The sequence below is a fragment of the Erithacus rubecula genome (assembly GCF_903797595.1).
Source record: "Erithacus rubecula genome assembly, chromosome: 3".
Taxonomy (NCBI): Eukaryota; Metazoa; Chordata; class Aves; order Passeriformes; family Muscicapidae; genus Erithacus; species Erithacus rubecula.
Genome location: NC_136689.1, coordinates 73935430 through 73951800, shown reverse-complemented (window position 1 = coordinate 73951800; position 16371 = coordinate 73935430). Strand labels below are relative to the sequence as shown.

The 16371-nt window shown below is 35.7% G+C and overlaps 1 protein-coding gene and 1 long non-coding RNA gene across 2 annotated transcripts in view; both read right to left on the bottom strand.

Annotated features, from left to right (window-relative positions):
- The window catches only part of CDH18 (cadherin 18), a 478444-nt gene that overhangs the window by 453312 nt on the left and 8761 nt on the right, over positions 1 to 16371 (bottom strand). The window lies entirely within an intron of this gene.
- LOC306799536 lies at positions 6753 to 8872 on the bottom strand. The gene is made up of 2 exons (XR_013773617.1): positions 8762 to 8872; positions 6753 to 7260 (listed from the first exon to the last, which is right to left on the bottom strand). It is a non-coding gene; the product is annotated as an uncharacterized lncRNA (long non-coding RNA).

The following is a 16371-nucleotide window of genomic DNA, read 5'->3' as shown; positions in this document are numbered from 1 at the left end:
ACTTTCTACAATTACCTTCAGCTGTAGGGGCAAGAAAATCTAGGACAATCACTTTCGATTTTCATCTTATTTTGTCAAACTTCTAATGTTATATGTCTATTGACTGAATAACAACTAAACTGTAATTACGAATTTTTAGCTTTCAATGTCAACTTTTCGGCAACACTCACGGGCATGATATCTATTAAATATATATTTTCTTCAAAAAGATGAAAGAATACCTGCAAGTTTTTAAAGTTATCTGTGACTAGAATATATTTATTTCTAGTTTATGTACATGGAGCTGTCCACAGTACATAATAAACAATGTACTCATATTCTCAAAACCAAATTTATTGAGCTACGGATAAAATTTATTAAACCTGCAAGTGAATATATAAACCTTCATGTTAGAGTTTGTGTGTATTAAATTTTTAATTTGTTGTCACTTGATACATCATTCCTAAGGATCAGTCACAAGAAATATGGCAACATTTTCAGAGCATCTATCATCTTATCAACTTGCATATATATATTACAGATAAGTAAGATTCATCTTAACTAGCTATTGACCAAGTTATGATATATCTAGAATATCCCCTCAGAAAGTAACCTATTTGATTTTTCTATTTCCAGAACCACAGTATTTACTGTAAGTTGTCCCAGTCTTTATTGACACAGGTATCCCAGATGAACTCCAGGGGCACTGCATATTATATTGGAACTTACCAAATGCATTAAATAGAACCAGGCAGGATTCATCACAGTTCAGATTATATTCTAATAATCACAACAATGTGAAACATGCATTAATTATTTCACACATCAAGTTGCACTGATTGTCTAATCACTTAATACTGTAAACCTGTGCCAAATGCATGTTAACAAATTATTGTCAAAAAGGTCAATCTTGTATAATAAATTAGGTGATATTCCCTATAAGTGGCACTACTTAACCAAATTCACTTGGATGGATATATATTTACAGGCTTTTGTATTAGGAAATGAAGTAGACTAATTTTTATTGAGAGTCCCTAGAAGATGATGACTTGTGCAATCAGATAGCTTCTTTAAGCAATTAAACTTTAACTTGGAAGTTATCTTTTGGAATGTCACTGTGAAACACCCTGGTTTGCATGCAACCACCTTGTTGGGCTTACTCAAATGGACAGGTCATCTGCTAGTAAGAAGAAATGGCATTTTAGATAAAGACTTTACCTTTGCAAATGTTTAGCAGTGCTCTTAGATCTTTTTCTGGGAATGTCAGCATTGGCAAAAACCTCTTTTTCTTCTGAGTAACAAAGCCTGAAAAATTTTCTGCCAAGAAAGTCTCTTCAAACACTGTATGGTGATATTAACTTCCAAGAAGAAAGAAAGGGGAGCCAGAATTGCTCAAAAAGTATTTGCAAAATCTTAGAAAAATGAGGTAGAATTTACTAATGTGAAGTAGCTGGGGGAAGGCAGGATGATAAAAAAGGTTTCTCTTATACTATAGAGGAAAAGGAAACAGTAACAAAAATCAATACAATACAAAAACTTTTCCATATCAAAATTAATTCAAGCTTCTCTGAAGCATGTTACATACAATAATGTTGATTAATGTAAGCTCTGAAGCTCTAAGGGCATATTTCAAAAACAAATTCCTACTGGAGGATTAGATCTGTATTAAGTGATGCAATAGTTTTTTTATGAAGTGTCTTCTAAAAGTGATTATATTAAAGAAGTAGAAATTAAAATAATAATTCTACTGTTGGATAATACCTTTGTTCTATTCATTTATATATTAAAAGTCTTGATTAATCCTACGTGAAGAGAAAACATAATTTCAAAACCATTGTCTTTAGGTTAAGAGACAAGGCTGTACCAAAACATTACCACCCCCAAAACCCATTTTCTTCTGAAAAATGGTGGCAGCAATATGTTGGAAATAAGGATAGTTTAAGGTATCCTGGAAGACTTGATAACCTGATTAAAAATACATTAGATCATCTTTTTGAAGTGCAGAAATCAATGTTTACTTTTCAAGGAAACATCCTAATTCAACATAAACCCACATTTTGTGAAACAGTAGCTGTAATAGACAATACCTTTTAATGGAATTGTAAATTGTTTATTTCCCAAAATTTATGCAGGTATTTAAATATTTATTATTTGTATAATTAAAAGCACTTTTTGTTTTGTAATAAAAGCTGCAAAAAACCCACAGTATTAATAAAATAATGTAGTAATTTTAATAACATTGCAAAGAAGGGCAAGAACAAATTGTCCCCATAATTTGATTGTGTAAGCAAATTAAATTAGCATATAAAATGTACTTTCAGGCAGAACAATTGCATGCCAAGGAAACCAAGGTATTTGGCTGTTGATTGGAGCAATTCTCCTATGAAAAAAGGCTGAGAGAGGTAGAAAAGTTCCATTTGGAAAACAGAAGGCATCAGAGAGACATTCAGGACCTAAAAGTGGGGTTTATGATGTAGTCATAGACACCTTTTGTCAGTGCCTGTTATCACAGCACAAAAGGCAACAGTTCTAATCCATTTATACTGAACATAAGGAAGGAAGCCTTTTAAGTTAAAGGCAGTGATAACCTGGGGAGGATTTCCCAGAGAAATTGTGTTCAAGGCCAGGGTGGATGGGGCTTTGACTGGTCTAGCAGAACGTGCTCTTGTCCATGGCAGGGAGTTGGAACTTCACAGTCCATTCTAGCTCAAATCATTCAACCATTCTATGACTTCTTGTAGTAAAGAAGGGATTATTTTATTTTCCCAGTTAAAGATTGAAAGAACATGAAAAATGAGCTTTCTTAAACAGAGTAACTTAACAGAAAATCTTTTAATGAGTTCCCTATTAAGGAAGCACCAAGGAAATTTTTAACATAAATAGGGTTACACATAAGACTTCAGAACTTTTAAAAATTTTTTTGCTCCTTCTTTAGTCCTAAAACATGATTAATTTAAAAAGTGTTAATCATTCTCTAGATATATTCTGTGGCAATTGGTATGTGAATCACAGTTCTATTTTTCCTGTTAATATACATTCTGATTTTTGCAATTAAGAAATATAATAAGCTATAATCAAGATAAAAGGTTTTATTTCTATTTATGTTTGTGCTGGATTGACTTTGGCAGACCACCAAGCCCAACCTCACTACTCTCTTACTCTTCCACCTCAACAGACGATGGCAGAAAATAAAACCAAAAATCTTGTGGTTCAGAATAAAATCAGAAAGATCACCATAACACCCAAAACCACATAAACTTGAGGAAAGTTAATTTAATTTACTGGCAACTAAAGATAAAGCAGGATGCTGAGGGAAAAACAAAAGAACAACAACTACATCAACAACAACAACAAAAAAAAACCAAAAACCCCCCCCTAAAAACGTCAACAACAAAAAAAAAAGCCACAAAAAATGAAACCACATTTCTTCTCCTTTTCGCCCCCAAGACCCACCCACCTTTCCCCCAAAAAGGCAGCACAAGAAGATTGGGAAAAATCTGGATGATTGAAATTGGAAGTGATTGGAAGGGACCTCCTAAGGGACCTCCTGAGATCGTCTGGTACAGCCCAACTCTGCTCAGACAGGGACACCCATAGCTGGTTGCCCAGGATCATGTCCAGGCACCATTGAGTATGCCGTGTGATTGATTCCACACAACCTCCCCAGGAATCCTGTGTTCAGTCATCCTTACGATAAAAAGGGTTTCCTGATGTTCGGAGAAAGCCTTCTATGTTGTACATCGTGCACGTTGCCTCTGGTCACCACTGAAGAAAGAACCAGTCTCTGTTGTCTTTGTAGCATCACTTCAGGTATTTCATGTACCTTGATGGGATCTCGTGCAGTTTTCTTCTGCCTCAACAGCCCCAGCTCTCTCAACCTTTCTTTGTAGGCAAGATGTTCCAGCCCTTTCATCAACCTTGTGACCCTTTCCAATTAGTTCATGTCCTTGCTGTTCTTTGGAGCATGGTAGTGAACAAGATACCCCAGGTGCAATCCCACCAGTGCTGAGTAGAGGGGAAGATCACCTCCTTTAATCCAGGGACCAAACCCCTCTTACTTCAGCCCAGGATGCACAAGCTGCACATTCAGCATTTAAAGTGCGTTTGTGGGAAAAAAAATAAACAAAGCTAAAGGTCAACCTCTAGGTTTTTAGCAAGCTGTATGGACAAAGGCATATGTGCTTAATGTAGCATCTTGTCTGGAGTAATGACAGAAGAATCATTGGGGCATGAAGCCATAACCTCTAGAGAGTTAATCACCATCATTAATCACTGCACCACATTATTTTTTTGTTTGCTGTTTTCAAAGATGGAAGTGCTACAGAAACAGATTTTATTGTTTGTTTACAGCATAAATTAAGTTCAAAACACCATCACACCTAGTTAGTGATGGGGGAAGAAAATCTAAATAGTTGATTTTACTTAAAGAGTGAATGTTTCACAAATGTGTTTCACAAGATAAAAGAGCATCTCAACTCAAGGTTGCTGGTTGACAGACAGATTGGACCAGCTAGCACCCAAATTTATCATTATTCTACACTTCGAAAGTAAGACTGGTGATGAATATCCAGGTCATAACAGAAAGATGTTCTAGTTGACAAACACATTCTTTAACTTGCTTAGTATTCTTACTATCAGCATCAGAGGACAAGAAAGAATAAAAATGGAAACCTTAACATTCCCCTTGACAGGGGTGAACTGACTGTACAGAGACACTAAATTGCCATAAATCTTGCTATCCTGTCTTGCAAATAACAAAAGGAATAAACTGCATGCTATCTTTGCATGGTAAAAAAATAAACCTAAACAAACAAACAAACCCAATTTAATCTTGCCGTTTCTCATCTCTACCAATAACCACCTAATCCAAAAATTTACTTAAAAAAAACTATGCATGATTCTATATAGTAAGAAGATCTTTGTATAACTAGTTTTAAAAATAATGCCATTTTATCATGCTCATGCAGTTTTAAAAATGTGTTCTCTTTTAATTTCAACTTTAAAAGTTTTTATTTTATGCAGCATGCAGTGGAGCTTAAAACAAGAGAAAGGGAGATTTATTTTCTTTTAGGCATTATATGATTGTTAATTGCATTGCATGAGTGATGGGAGTTGAAAGCTTCAGATGGGCTGTGAACACCTTCAGAAAAGGGGTGTAGGGGCGTGTGCAGTAGTTATGTGGTGTGTTTATGGGGTGTATTGGTTTTGTGGGGTTTTTTCCTAGGCAATGCACAGAGCTAAATAACCATAACCATCTAGATACATTTTATAAACTAAGAAAATATGTTTGGATAATGGCTTTGCCTAGAAGCATGCCCTCATTCCACCACTGTGCCTGTGTTTTGAATAAACAAATGAATTTAAGGTCAAGCCTAGGAATCAGCAGCACTTCTTTTTTTAAAGTGAAAAATGAGATACTAAAATACCAGTTAAATCACTTTCATTCCTCTCAAAATGTCACAAATATTTCACTCCCAAATTCCTCTTGTCTTGATAAAGCTTTCTGTCTCTATGTTCCTGAAGTTACAGCACCCTTTCTTAGTAGATCAACTTGGTCTATTGTTTTTTTACTAAGCAGCATCCTTAAGACTATAGCTGAAGGAGGATTCAAAATAATTTTCCAAGGTGAATTTAAGCATTAGTGCTTCTGTTGACAAGTAGCTAGGAAGTAAAACTCCTGGTGTTTAGATGCTTAAAAGTGGGCCTAAAGCTTTTTCTTGTTATGAAAAGAAACTGCAAACACTCATCACTACTCCTTTAATATGGTTTAGTAGCTTTTTAACACTGGACAGCATTTTTCTCCCAGTACATAGCAGTCATTCATGAATTGGCTCAAGAGACTGCAAGATTAAGATGACTGCAGCCCTCATCTTTGTTAGACCTTTCTTAAAGGTCAATAATAAACAGAGGAAGGACAAAACACTTCTTAGATCTATAGTTTCTATGGAGTTCAATCCATCATATAAATCAATAAAATTTTGCACTGCTTAGTATCAAAAGTCATGCATAAATTATGACATCTTCAATATATTTAGCTTTTTGCAATGTTTATATGAGGTCTGAAGAGAGATTACAATTCCACAAACATATTACATCTATGGTTAATTTTTCACTAAATAATTAGGATAAAAATCAGATGATTTCTAACTGTTGGGTCCAGTTCCTTAATTATTATTAAAATTTCTATTTTTTTTCTTTTTAACTTTAAGAAAAGATTTAACATCCATTCCTCAACACTGAGTATACTACTCCATTTTTATACTGTTTCAGTCTCAGCTGAGGAGTGGGGAAGGGAAGCTATAAGTGGGAAAGAAAAGCAAACAAAAAAATTTTAATTCCTGCTACATCACTGAAATCTTAATCTAATTGGTGTGTAAGGGATACACAGAGGATAAAATAGGACTTACATAATTAAAGCCAGATTAAATGTAGGCTGTTCAAGATGTCAGTGATGTCTGTTTCCAATTCTTATTCCCAGTTCTCTATCCTCTGTATCCTATGTCAGATCTTTGTCAAGCTCTACATGATAGATTTTTGAGAAAAAATGACACAGTATCTTGTGATTTTTCATGTTTATATATTTATTAAGGAAGAAGTGTAAACAAGAAATTATTGCAGAGCTCCTCATCACTAGAACATTCTTAACTGGTATTCACATTAGCCACTTTCAACCCTCCAGGCACCGTCCATAGGGTTCACAGTGACTTGCTCTGAAAAATGAAACCCCAGCACCTCAATACTGATTTTGTAACAAAGAAATTAGTTTCAGCAAATTTGTTAATTAAGCATAAAATAGAAATTTTGTTAAGTTTCAGGAAGTTATGTTTCCTATTTTAGTATCCATCTTCTGCTCTCCTTAATATGTAGGATAAGAGGAAGAAACTGCACAGCTCTGCAAGTGGAAGCTGAAAAAGCAGGCTATAAGGTACAGGTCTATTGCACTTTTCATATTCCCTCCCTTCTATTCTCATCTCCTAGCCATGCTAGTCCCTTTCCACACTGTTGCCCTGACACCACAAGTCACCTTTCTATACATGAACATGTGTATGAAGCATTTATCAACTCTTCCTAGAAAAAAAATCCCACCTTTAACAAGAGAGGTCAAGATTCACAAACATATGGGAGTAGAGAAAAAAACTACTGCAGCTGGTCCTCTGCAGCAATAGAACTCTTTATTTTTTATTTCTTCTCTTGTCTTCCAATTTCCTTTTGTCACCTGGGGTTAATTTTCTTCTAACAATTTTCTGCATTTCCAGAATTTTGATATCGCAAGACTTGTCCCTATGAAAGAAAACCATCTAGGGAATATGTAATCCCAGAGTTGTAAAGCTGCAACTGTTGCTTTATGATGTAGATACAATTTGCTGTACAAAAGTAGTAAAATGTCTTTGAAATGGAAGCAAATAAAACCCATGGAATGAGTCAGGGATCATAAACACAGGGACAGCTTTACTCACACACTGTGTGTGATTCATTTTGTTGAGAACTAACAACAAAACCTGAAACCTTTTCCCTTGTAACAGTTGCTGTAGCATACCTGTTGCATTCCTAAGACATAAAAATTCTTGGATATATATTTGCAATACTTACAGCACAAAGCCATATCAATAATTTTAAGCTTTTGTTTCTTTCTGCACAGCTCTTCTGCTTTCTTTTAATTACTTCAGATGGTTCAAGGCTCACAACCATAAAAAATAGCAAGCGCAAAACACAATATCACACTTATGATTAGGCTGCTCCACTCAAACATATCTTGCAAGTTTTCCTCCATGTGTTGTCATTTCTGGTGGCATAAACACACCTGGGAGAGAGAAGTGCTTCAAAGAAAGCAAATTGAGTCTACCGAGGACATCTGGCATGGCTTATGTTCATCTTCACCCTAAAGATTAATATAGGGTATCATCCTGTGTTCCTTCTATGTGATTAAAATGTTTTTTTACCTACCTCTTAATGGTCACATTAAATTTGCCACAACATTCAGGTAAAGTTCATGTCTATCTTATTAGCTAAAAAACCCCATATTTTCTTTTTTGAAAATGTATATAAACCAGCTATTTCAATGATACAGGTCATAAAAAGACAAAAGTAGTTATTTTATGGTGTAGTCTCAGCACTTATCTAGATTTGAAAAACTCCTGAAAGACAAAACAGCTTAATATATTTTTTCTGAGCAAAATACTTTTTTCCCCAGTAAATTATGTATTTTTTTCCTGTCAAATACACCATGTCTGCTAATGCTAAACACCAAAGAAATATCTTTTTAAATTGAAATTTTCCCAAGCAGTCCTTCAAACACCAAGAGACAGTCAGGTTCTCATTATTCAGAAAAAATATGAATAAAAATTTTTGCAAGCTACATTAAATAATTCCTTTAAAGCCCAAACAAATTTACTTTGAGAAAAGAATCAATGTTCCTTGTGAGAGCCTTCCAACTTAGTATATTCTGTCATTCTGTGACTGTAGCTTTACATGTCTTCAATTGCCCTCTACCTTAAGAAAATAGTATGATGCAATAATATTATATTGCACTATCTACCTTCTATGCAAACAGAACTCATGTGTAACTGAGGAGTAACAGGTATGTTTTTAACTGCCTACAGAGATATTCAAGGGCTTGTACACTCCAGAAATTTTTAAGGCTTTAGTAAGTTACTTATCTATATCTTATCCTATACCCCAACATTTTTTAGTGTTGAATGTTGACATCAGTACTTGGCACTTCTGGCGGTTTCAAACTGACTGAAACCATCATCTTATTTTCCTAGGGTAAAACCCTGCTTACCTTCTCTCTGTTAACTTTCCAGGCAGCCGCATGCAGCATTGGCTCCTTCTCTTCTTACTTCTACCTCCTTCTTCCACCTGCATGACTGTCTGACCCTTCTTGTCCCTTATAAAACCCCCCTTAACTTTTCCTTTTCCAGCAAACTCTAACTTCTCTCTCCTCCTAACTCCTCGTAGCTTTCTTTCTCACATGCACAACAGCTGCATGCCGTTTTACTCTTTTGTAATTGGTCAATTCATATCAGTATTCCATGTTTCCAATGCTTCTCACCTGTCTTATAGAGCTGTACCCCATTAGGGATGAGGCCAGGCCACAGACCCATTCTTAATCTTCTGCAATCTATTCTCTTACAGTTAAATGCAATGTAGACACTTATGTTTATTTTCCTCACAGAGAAAAACAGATATGATAAAAAAAATCAACACTTGACAGAGACTCTGAGCCACTATCAATTTTGAATCCCCACTCAAGCTTCCAGATTTTGAGATGTGTACTTCCTGTGTTGATAATCTGTTTTGTTCATTACTTCAGGCGGTAAAGCACTGATACAAGCAGCTGAACACTATTAAAATATGTGTGAAAATTTTTATCTGATTCAATGATGCTTTTAAAAAAAATCTTGACTGACACAAGACTGAGATTAAAATACTATGGCATAAAAAATGCATTAAAAAAAATCACTGGATCTGGTCTATGAAGACATGAGAGTAACTATTTTTTCTCAAAAAATTGGTGATTTAGAAGGAAGACAGAGAAGATCATAATGATTAACTTAACTGCTCCTCTTACATAGCATAGAACCAAAAACCTCAAACCAACCAGCCAACCAAACAACCGACAACTAACCCAAAACTCAGAGAACTTCTTTCTGCACAGATCACCCAATATTTTCTTAAACTGTAATATTAAACTTGAAAGGTACTCAGTCTTTATGCAAATTGTTGTGGGATGAATAATCCTTCACCACAGAAAAGTGGTTTAATTTTAGTTAATAATAATTATCATTATAGTTTCAGTATCAATACATGTTTCCATATTTGTATTCTGCACACAACTCAGACAAGGTTTGTTCCTAAGGAGTAATGTGACTGTACATGTCACTAATGCTGGATACCAGTGACACAATAGTGCAATTTTGCCTCAGAATCAGTGTTAATTTGCCAAATTTTCAATTCTCTCTGATAGAGAAATTTTGCAATGCAAACCAGCAAATGTTAAAATGTATCAATATTAATTAAAAACCAGCATCTACTCCAGATCCCCTGCTTCATATAGCATAACTCAAAAATTATACTATACTCTGATATAGATTAGAATTTAAACACCAGGTCTCTTCATCATTTTTGAGTTTGCACCACATCAGAATAACTCCACTAGTTGTAGGAAATTGTAAGCTATTATCTGATGCATGTGCAATAAAATATTCCATAAGTACAGACAGAAAGTTTTAAGAGCGTATAAAAAAAGAATCAGATTCACTGAGGGAATTTTTCTAAATAACAGCTTCTCTTCCTCATACACATCCACACTTCCTACTAACTTGAAAAGCAATCCTTTGTCTTCCATAAAGCTTTCTGTGCATGCAATTCAGGATTCTCTTTTGTTGGCTGCCACATGTATCCCAGACAACACCTGCAGAGCAGTGTAACTAAAATGCACTGAGATTTAGCTGGAAAGAAAAAATGAAGTATTGTACAACACAAACAAGGTCAAGACTTCAGGCCAGAAGAAAAGAATAACAATGGGCAGCTGTATAGGATAAGATATAATATGGGTAAGTAACAGCTCCTACACTGACCATGCACCACTTGCAATTGTGATGGCAAAGCTCTACGTATTCCACCAGCATTTGGAAATAATTCACAAGGTAATTTAAAAAATTGTCATTTGGATGCTGTGTTATTATATTAAAATCCAGTAGGAAAGTTAAATGCTCTTAAGAATAAAGTCTTTTATCATTTGGCTCACAAAAACCTCCTAGACTGCTGGCTTTTTGAATTCAGTGAATGGCTGTACATAAGAGCACTTGTTAGAGAAAAAAAAGCAAAAGAAAATCCATGCAAATATTTTGACAGCCTGTAAACAATACTATAATGCATTAAAATTTCTGCTCTCACTTGTCAAATAAAAATCAAAGAGCCACAATTTATATTAAAGTTAAGGAGCCTTTGCTATAGGCAGTTGAACTGAAGAAATATCTTCAGATAGCAGACTTTACATTCAGGTAAAGAATAAGAGATGACACCATCTCAGAAATTCCAGCTGGTTGTGGATTTTGGGTTTCTTTCTTTGATTAGGTTTGGGGTTTTTGTCTTTAGAACAAAATAAGGAATTTATATTCTTTGACTTACCTAAATCATGGTGCTTTCTAATAATTTTGAGTCCATTTGAAATAAAGTAATTATAGCAAATTATCGATTTGCATGTATACTTGAAGAAACCTACAAAATGCATTTCAATGGCAGCAGAGTGAAGAGATTGTGCTTTTTTTCTAGAAATCACCTATATATTCTTTCACTGTCCCATCACAGATATTATTTTTTTAACAGAATACTTTATAAGGCCTTGTTGAAAAAAAAATAATAATTGGAGGCCTTTGGTGATCCAGAAAAAAAAAAAATAAAGATTTTAAGTCTTGCATATATTTGTAGGTGACTCAATAAAGACAGAAAGCAAGGAGAACTGAATACATCTTGTGCTTCTTTTAAGTGGTTTAATCACCAGTTCATAAATCTCCAATTAGAGGGAAACATGTCAAAACTGTATTTTCCCATTGAAATAATCCTAAATTCCACTGAGTACTAGTTCTGGCTATTTTCTTTTTTTCTTTTTTTTTTCCAGTTTAACATTTGTTAAAGAAGAGGGTAGATTCGTACTATGTGTGAAATCTTATGTGCAATATAGTTTTTTTTTTTTCATTTATCACAGTTTATCTGATGTCACACAGTATTATTAAACAACCATTTGAATAAAATACAGAACTTAACAATCACTTAAGTATGAGCCTTAGTCACTAGATTCAGGGAGTGAGAACACAAAGAATGTTGCTTTTGTTCTCATTATACAATTTAGTAAACAGTATTTTCACAACAGTTCAAATGGCACCAGTTATGAGTCCATTAATTCATTGTCAGCCTTGCTGGATCCTTCTCCCTGAACCTGGGAATTGCAGGAAAGCTCTTTCTCCAGTACAGTGTAGCTTTTTTGTGATCAGTATGATATACTGCACTTGAGAGATGGGACAAAATTAATCTCTGAATGTGAGCCTATGCCATAAAGTCATGGTCATTTCATAAACTGCCCATCGTTTTTCTACATTTTTTTTAGAGAGACTGACAGCTTGAATCAAAAAAACAAAAACAAAAACAAACAAAAAACAAAAAAACAAAAAAAAACCCAAACCAACAACAAAAACAAACCAAAAAACAAACCAAAGACTTCTGAAAAAAGGTGGTCATGGATAGTTACCAAAGTGTTATGGGAATTTCCAGCAACAGGTCTGGCAACAATAAGGGAGGACAGCTTGTTTGAGGGTTTCTCTGGCCACTGTGAATGGGATGGCAAGATTAAGCAAGGCCAAGGCCAGAGACTCCCTCCATCTGGCAGCAGCTTGGCTGAATTATCTCAGCACATGAGTCCGTGAAACACGCGTCAGCTGCACATCTCTCTGAGGCTCTCCTGATGTTGGTTCATTTGGATTTGCACACTGAACAAATAGCACTCCTAGTCTGAAACACTCTGATTAGACAGTTTTCCATTATCCAGAAGTGTCCAAGACGCAAAACAAGCCCTCAAGCCAAGGATCCACAACATGGCCTTATTTAGCAAATAGTATTGACACCTACACTCTGATGCTACTAGTCTGGTCCTCTAGCAACCCTGCATTCACCACCTCCAGGGTCTGCCTGCCTCTGCCTATCTCCCTTTTCTCCTAAATCACTTCTTATCTGAAGCTAACCTTAGTGACTGGCATCTCATCCACCACAAACAGGTCTTGATTGCAGTTTCTCAGGCAAGTTTCCCTGAGATTTAACTCTCTGGTTCTGCAAAAGCCTCACTCCTGGCCCCTCCAAGGCTGGCTGCCCCCTCAGCAAATTCAGCCAGACCGCCAAAACACTCTTCCTACAGCAAACCCAGCAGCAAACCGAGCTCCCCACCCTGGCACCAGGGCAGGTGATACAAACAGCAATTTACATATGCCTCTAAAGGGAGAACCCCACAACAGAGCAGAAAGCAAAGCTACTCTCAGGGCTCTCCACCTCCTCACAGCTCCCTCCTTGCCATTCCCTTGGACAGGAGATTGCTCCCATGCCATGCTGTGGCACAACACTGTCCCCCATCACCCTGGTCCCTGCCCAGCTGTACTCCCTGGCCCCCAGCCGTCCTGGGCATGGCACCAGCAGCTCCTTCCCACACTAGCAGCAATTTTCCTGAAGGTTCTATAGCCATCCCCAGCCTTGAACTCTGGCCCCAGCCTCCAGTTCCAGCCCTGGCCCTGGCCCTCAGCCATGTCAGGGTGTTACTCACCCCACAGAGAGCTTTGGAAGAGAGTGTGGGAGGTAAATCCATATTTTGCTCTGTGCTTCCGTAGAATGCCCCAGCCTCCAGTTTGTGCATTGTTTCCAACACATTTAAGGGAAATTGCTTTCACTAACTTGAAGCTGCCCTAACAGCAGCTTCTTGTATCATTAAACCAATTATGTTATTGATGAACACATCTATCAGAGTCTAGTAGGTTAAAAAGAGATGCTTCTTGTTATTAAGTTGTATTCAAGCACAATCAGTTTCAACTACAGCCTCTCACTTCTCTGTAAGAAGAAAATGTTAGAGAGGATGCTGTTATAGAGGATTTTCAGTTTGTTTGGTAGATATTTACCAACAGGGGAACAGATTTCCTCAGCTAGAAGAAAACAGTTCATCTCCTAGTTTGCCCAGAAGGGTGATCATTGTAAATTACCTTATTGACTGATGGCTCTGCACAGCATCTTGTGCTTCAGTGGTCTGAGTAATCAACATGCTAAATGCAGGTGAGGGGGTAATTCACAGCAAAATCTTACTGCTGGACAGACCAGCCCTTTTATCTTGATGCACATTTTGTTTCCATTTCAGTTTTCTTGGTGGATAAATTTTAATTTTTAGAGTCCTGGAGCATTGAAACTTTTCAACTTTTAGACAGAGTCTTCTGAAATGTGGACATTGATATCTACAATTGTAGATAGCTAAATGTCCTTTTGTGATTACCTGTAAACAAATTGTAGCTGTAATTGCTATAGAGGCTATATCTTTGAATGTCAAATGCAGATCTCAGGCTAAATAATGCATAAGAAAATAGGCAAAGTTATAAATTAAGGCATCTAGAAACTTACTGGAATTTGATTAATATTTTTTTATTCTCACAATACATTAAGGGGACTATTATCTAGATTATTCTAAAATTATCCTTGAATGACTCATTCTACAATTGGCAAAATCACTAATGTTCAAAAGAAATTTAAAACAGATCTTCAGATTTTATATTTAGCAATTTTTAATGTAAGTCACTTCATTGAGAAACCAGTGCTGCATGATAAAAGTGGAGCACAGTTATCCCTACATTATTCCATAGTTCAAATTTAGACCTTGAATGTTTCATTGGTGGATTAAATCCATACTTCGTAGTGTGAAATAAATCTTGCATCTCTGATGACATAGATACCTTAAATATTATTTCACATCCTGAAACTTTTATGCTATTGTAAAACACCTAATACCTCTAGGAAAATTTTCTTCCAGAGAAGAGAATGGGAGAAAAAGGGCAGAAATGTCCATTAATACAAAAGAATAACATGTAGATTTGTCTAAAAATATAGCAGGGATTGAAAAGTGGTATTATATTTCTTTGGTCCTTGTCAAGATTAGCAATCCTATGTGTATGATTTGTGGTAAAGAATTTTTTTTTTAAGAAATAATTTTAATATCAAACAACAACAAAAATTAAAGCCTTCTTTACATCTGGCTTTCCATTTCCTAAACGAGGAACTTTATAGGAGAATTTTTTTATTATTTGTTAAAACTGTACAAAATTGTTAAGAATATATATCTTTTTGTGTCTAATATTGTGAATAATGCACAATGTTAGGTACAAGGAACAGCACCTGTATTCATGATGATAAAAAGACAGTGCAAACACCTCAGTGTGGTACAAAATCACAAAATTAAATTACTGCTGGCTTCAGTACTTTAAAATATAATGAACTAAGAATAATTAAAAGTTATGGAAATGATCATGACAAAATATAATCTGACATATAGTATATTAGCCAAAAATTATATGCCACTTTTTGCCAGAAAAGTTTTGCTAGCTCAGAGGAATTACCATCCTGTTTCTTGGAACACTGGAAACAAATTATGTTTAGGACCTGATTTCAAGACAAGTAGACTGCTTGTGAGAATTAGGGACTTACTTAAGTAATTTAATCAATGATTTTGATTATTCATGCTGTTTTTTGAAGGATAAGGATGAAATTTCCAGCAAACTCTGCATTTTATCTGACATAAGAGTGGTGGATCTAATGATTGATTGAGATCTCAAAAGGAAATTTTGTAGTGACTCAGTTGTACATACATACGCATTTGAAATGAGAGATTTAAAAACGTGTCATGTAAAACAATAGCTCTATATCTTATCTAGCTGCATGATAGTACTACCAAGACATTAATTGTTAAATGTGTAATAGTTTTGCTTACTGCTTGTTTTATTAAATTTAAATTTCATATTTTAAGTAGAACATTGTAGTCTTCCACTTCATCCACTAGCTATAGTTTTGAACATAGTTGAGTGTTTTAATTCCCTGAAGTTTATACTTTAATATCCATACGACTTCACATACTGTAGTTCCAGACACAGAGACACACTCTACTGAGAGTAGAGTGCATTGTTACATTGAATTTTCCTAATTGATACATATTGAGAAAGTGAAAAGTGCAGCTAAATACAGAGTGGTTCATACATAATCTACTATAAAAGCATGCTACAGGGTGATCTAATTATATTTAATTTCATACCCAAGTTGATGATTTATTGAAGGGTATGGAAATTAAACAAATTCATTAATAAAGTAAAGCTTTTTCAAAAGGCAGAACAGAATATTCTGCCCACATGAAATAGTTATCTAATCTAAGTGTAGAGCACCTATGACTTTAGTGACTAGAGAGTCATCATCTAAAAAAAAAATAAAAAAAATACAAACCTACCAACAAATACTACTAAATAGGAGGGAAGGGAGGGGAAGGGAAGGGAAGGGAAGGGAAGGGAAGGGAAGGGAAGGGAAGGGAAGGGAAGGGAAGGGAAGGGAAGGGAAGGGAAGGGAAGGGAAGGGAAGGGAAGGGAAGGGAAGGGAAGGGAAGGGAAGGGAAGGGAAGGGAAGGGAAGGGAAGGGAAGGGAAGGGAAGGGAAGGGAAGGGAAGGGAAGGGAAGGGAAGGGAAGGAATGTTACACAGCTTTCTGGTCCTGGGTACAGGAGACTTACAAAGAAGTTTAAATAGCCATCTTCAGCAGACAACACTTGGAACTATGCCATCTAAGAAAATGCCAATTCTTTTCAGCACAAGTTCTAGACTTGCAAAATTGT